This window comes from Cyprinodon variegatus, unplaced genomic scaffold, assembly GCF_000732505.1.
Source record: "Cyprinodon variegatus isolate N-32 unplaced genomic scaffold, C_variegatus-1.0 Scaffold385, whole genome shotgun sequence".
In the NCBI taxonomy this organism is placed as follows: Eukaryota; Metazoa; Chordata; class Actinopteri; order Cyprinodontiformes; family Cyprinodontidae; genus Cyprinodon; species Cyprinodon variegatus.
In genome coordinates this window covers 51004-56025 of record NW_015150838.1, presented here as the reverse complement: position 1 = coordinate 56025, position 5022 = coordinate 51004, and the positions used below count along the sequence as shown (strand labels likewise).

General features: G+C 37.2%; 1 protein-coding gene across 1 annotated transcript in view; it reads left to right on the top strand.

Moving 5' to 3' along the window:
- Window positions 1-4380, top strand: part of foxo4 (forkhead box O4) — an 11271-nt gene extending 6891 nt beyond the window's left edge. The window contains exon 3 of the mRNA XM_015387095.1: window positions 604-4380. The gene's annotated coding sequence lies outside the window, so the exon portion shown is untranslated. The remainder of the gene's footprint in view (window positions 1-603) is intronic.
- Window positions 4381-5022: the final 642 nt, after the last annotated feature.

Below are 5022 nucleotides of genomic sequence, written 5' to 3'. Positions count from 1 at the left end.
GCGCGACTTACAGGCCTGGCATACATTTTGCAGCGTTTTCATGCATTCGTGTGGACGCTCACATTTATTTTACGTCTCCGTCTTTACGGCAAACGTTTTGGAAAATATCATCGTTTCGTTTTCGTTTTGACTTCGTGTGGACGGGGCCTAAAACTAAACTTTTTTTGGTTAACTTTGTAGACTGGAATACTACCTCTGCATATAACCCCAAGTACACAGTAGTGCAGTGAGACTCGGTGGTGGCAGGATCATGCTGTGGGGGGTATTTTATCCTGCAGGGAGAAGAAAGCTGGTCAGAAATAATAGGAAGAAATAAAGAGGGAAGTGCTAAAAGGAAACAAATAAGGAGCCATTATGGAGAGATTTAGATGCTCTCTATCCAGTCTGGCTGAGTTTATAAAGAAGAATGAGTAAATAATTAATTCTCTACACGTGCAAAGATGGTAGAGATACTTCCTGAAGGACCCAGCTGCATTGAAGGAGGCTAAATACATTTATTCCACACTTGCATGTATAAATATATAAATTTGTAATGACATATTTGCAGACCATCTCTCTGTGTTTCTGGCATAAATGACCCTGGTGTTTGATCCTGTCTTGCAGGAACTGACCTCCGTTCCACATAACCTCACTAAAACAGCAGAACAACTGGTTCGTTCCTCCTCCCTGCCGCCTGAACACTCTCTCTCTTTTTTTTTTCCCTTAAGAACTTCAAAAACGGCGAATCTAGGCCTGACCGACGTCATGTGCCAAGACGTGCAGAGAACAGGGAGCAGTTTCAGGCTACCGTGCACAGATGATTTTTTTTCTTGAAACTTGGCAACAGTTTGGCTTCTGGCCATGTTTTTTCTTAAGAACCTGAAGTGATGATTTTTTTTTCTTTTGCAAAAGATGTGGGATTATATATGAGAAAAATTTGCAGTGTAAAGACAAATCATTGCCTCTGTTGTGCACGGAGGTCGCATTTCATGTCATGTTACACCAGCTGTAGAGATGGTACTTCCAGATCAAGCTGGGGCTGGTTTTTTTAACACTTTTTTTTTTCCTCATGTTTTTTTTTTTTTTTGAGAAATGGCCAGTTTTGCACCAGCGCTCGCTCAAGACGATTCATCAGCCCAGATCCTGTGCAACCGACTGAAAGAGGTGCACATGATCCAGCTGCACAGACTCCAGGAACTTTTTAAAGGCTCAGAGTGTTGTGATGAGAAAGACTAAGGACTGGATGAGCTGTGGTGTTAGTGTGGCTTTACATCTCGCCCAGCGTTCCCTTTAAACTCCATTTCAGTTTGGCATTTTTGATAAGTGTGTTATAGTAGAAAGCAGAGGGTGTTTTTGTTTTTCCCTTGAATCCCTGATGTGCCGTTGAACTAACACAACGAAGAAATCCAATATGCGTTCTGAAATACGGGGCATTTCAGAGGTAAGAAGCGAGCAACCAGAATGCCTCTACTGTCTAAATCGTCTACCTTATCATTGTTTAGGGTCTTCTTCCTTGTTTTCTCCTTGAGTCTGTGCATTCTTAAAAGCACTTAGGTTTCCTGCTATACAGGGACCCCAAACTAAAAAAAAGACACGTGAGTGTATATCATTTCAACAAATAATAATAATAATAAAAGAGTATATAATTGTTTAAAAGAGACAATGTAATAAACATGTTGCACCTGTACTTGACGGCACGCTATGCAGACCTATCAGGAGAGGAAAACAAAACCTTGAAGGAAATCGAAGGCTTTTGCTGTTTAACACCTTTCCTGATACGGTGCCTTGTAAAAGTATTCATTCCCTTTAAACTTTTTAAAAAACTTTTGTTCATGTAAGTATAACAAAATCCATTTTATTCTATTGGGATTTTATGTAAAAGATCAACACGTCATTTGGAAATGGAAGGTTAATGATAGTCTTTGAAAGTTTGGTGGACTTTAAAGCCCCCTGTTGTTATTTTTTTAATCTTTTTTCTCTCTTTATCCAACATCCCTTTAGTGGAGGATGAATACCAGGAGGTAAAGTGAATTCCTCCGTTCAGGCAGAGTGCGGAGCTTTAGAGCTGCAAGTCTGCTGGGGTAAATCTACTGAGCGTTGTCCTTTTTTCTTTTAAAACTAGCTCATTGGACTGGTCGTCTTTAACACCAATTTTTACTAAACATCTGTTAGATTTAATTCAAGACAGTGTTGCATAAAATTTCATGTTTACGTCCCTCCTGCTGCCTCCTCCAATTCAGCTGCATGATGCCGCCTCTACCATGTTTCTTAGTAGAGATGCAATGTTCTGGATGTTAGTTTTAGAATCTGCAGGTTTGCTGCGCCCCCTACAGGGCTTGTAGCAACATGCATAGTGAATAATAGTTTTTTCCCCTTTTAACAACCTTGCCACAAAGTTAAGATTTGTATAGTACCCCAGCTAATAGTTGTCAAGATGTTTTACTGCCTGAGCTGTGGGTCTCTGCTGCTCTGGAGCTACCAGCACTAATCTGTCACCCCTGATTAATGATCTGTTTACTAGTTAGTAAAGTCTTAAGGGAAGTGATGGCACAGGATTTAATTTGGATGTAAAAGATAACAATTGGCAGAATGCAGGTGTATGCTACACCTTCACCTCTCCCATCTTTGCACTAATTTTCTCCTGGTTTATTACACAAAATCCCAATAAAATAAACTGAATTTAGTAATATTAACACCACAAACAGTGGAAAGAGTTGAAGAGGCATGCATGATTTTAAACAAGATGCTGCAAATTGCTTTTTTTTTGTATGAAGTGAGAGCTTGTAAGTGTCCTCTCACACTTTAATTTTTAAATACTAACATTAAAGCAATTAAATCACAGTGTGAGAGGTACCAGAAAAGAATATATTTGATGATAGTTTTAATGTACAATTTAGATTGAGATGATAAATCAGATATTAATAAGTATATTACTAATGACGAGTGATGTTTTTTTTTAATTATTATTTTACATTGGAGGAAACATTCACAGATCTTTTTTTTAACGGTGATTTTCTATACTTTTATTTTTGTAAAGGGTGACACACATACAGAACTGTTTTCTACATAACCAAAGGAACACTAATATTTGCTTTTGCATGGCATTTAAAGAACACGCGGGCCTGACACAGCTTCTTCTGTGTACATAAGCTTTGCAAAGCAGACCTGTAATGTTATTTTTTATTATCAGGTAAATAAATGAGGCAAATACTTGATCATGTTAGCTATGATTCCTAGCCAACCTGCCTAGTGCTCTTTTTATTTGCTTAATTCTTTGAATCTGCGCCTAAAACATTGGTTCTCATCTCAAAACGAGTTACCTCTCAGAAGACAAGCAGGAAAACGGCTGCATGCAGATGTAATCGAATGATAGCGAAACCTATTTATTTTGCACAAGACTGGAAACCCAACAGGCCGTGTCTTTGATTTAAGAAAAAAAATAATGATCTCAAATTAAACTTCCTGGGTTTTATTTTATTTTTTGTATTGTATGTATTCATGTTTAGCCATGTGTATCAGTGCTAGTTGTACTTGTTGTTTTAACTGCCAATACCCACAACACTAGAGCATGATGTTACTTTGTAGTAATACTTTGTTTTCTCCCCTCTCCTAACATTTTGTGTTTGTTTTAGTTGATTTTATGCTCAGAAATAACACCCCCATTTCTTGGACTCACTGTTTCCCCATAAAAAAAAAAACAAACAAAAAAAATATGGTAAAGCACTCTTTTTCTTCCCACACAAATGTTTTATATCTTGTTGTTTTTGCAAATAATGGTGCTAGAGGATATCAAGTATGACAGTGCAGTTTGTGCATATCAGGGCCTTTGTATTTTTGATTATTGTAGTTAGGATACAATCAGTCCCCTTCCCCCTGTGCTTTGTTTTTCTTCTGTCGAACGTGTACAATAACATGACCTGGAAACAAAAGATTGACTTTTTTAAGCATGCATGATTTTGGAAATTATTATCAGGACTTATTTGAGTCATATATGCAACCTGTCGTGTGTTTTTTTTTGTTGTTGACTAACCAATACCTGACAGCTGAGAGGCTGCAGCAGCTTTTTTTCCCCCTCCAGTTTACAGCTGCTGCCTTTGTGACGTTATCACCTGGCTTTTAACTTCTCTCATGTTGACAGCTATCTACATATTTCCATTCTTTTAAAGTAGCTGTTAGTGCCTGTATGTTTTTTTTTTTTTTTTAGATTTAATCTTCCCCCATTTGTTACATCATTAAAAGATTGCGTTGGGAAACGTTTTAATCATGTGAATATTTGTTTTTCTCTTCCTCTCCTTTTTTGTCTTTTTTTTTCTCTCTTTACACTTTGTAAAGACGGACAGAAATAAAAGTAGAAAATCAGACATCAATTCAATAAACTGTTTAACCCACTGTGTTTGATTCCTTTGTGACGCTGCAGAACAGATCCAAGTCACTAGAGGGCGCTGTTGCTCGGGCTACTTCATTCAGCATACTGGATTGCTGATTGGCCGTTGGTAGTGTTGTGAAGTCGCCATATTGGTACTCCCTAGTTAGACCGGTTGGAATGTAAACGAGACTTGAAACAAAGATAAAACCACCATTTTGACACATAGTTGATGTTTGATAGCATCTATAGACTACTGCAATTATGGTTAAAAAAAAATAGACACATTGCATATTCAGTATGACGTCTATAAATCTAGAATTTGTAATATACAAATCAACAAAATGAGTGTAAATGGGACATAATACTGTAGTCAGAAATTAAGTAAAACATACTCACACTACTTGATGATGTGCTTATATTGTACATGTATTGACTACATTGTTATCGTAATAACATTACAGTAGGCATTTTTTTTTGGCGCGACTACGTGAAAATGGGGAGTACCAAGATGGCGGCAGGTGACCAGTTTTCATGACTATTAGCTATCCAGTGAATAAATAGACATCATTCCGATAAACACGTGTTCTGGTTAAATTGAAGGATTAAAAACATATTTAAAAAGTTCAATATTAGTAATACCAGTTTCACATGTAGCAGTTGCACTGATGTTTTTTTTT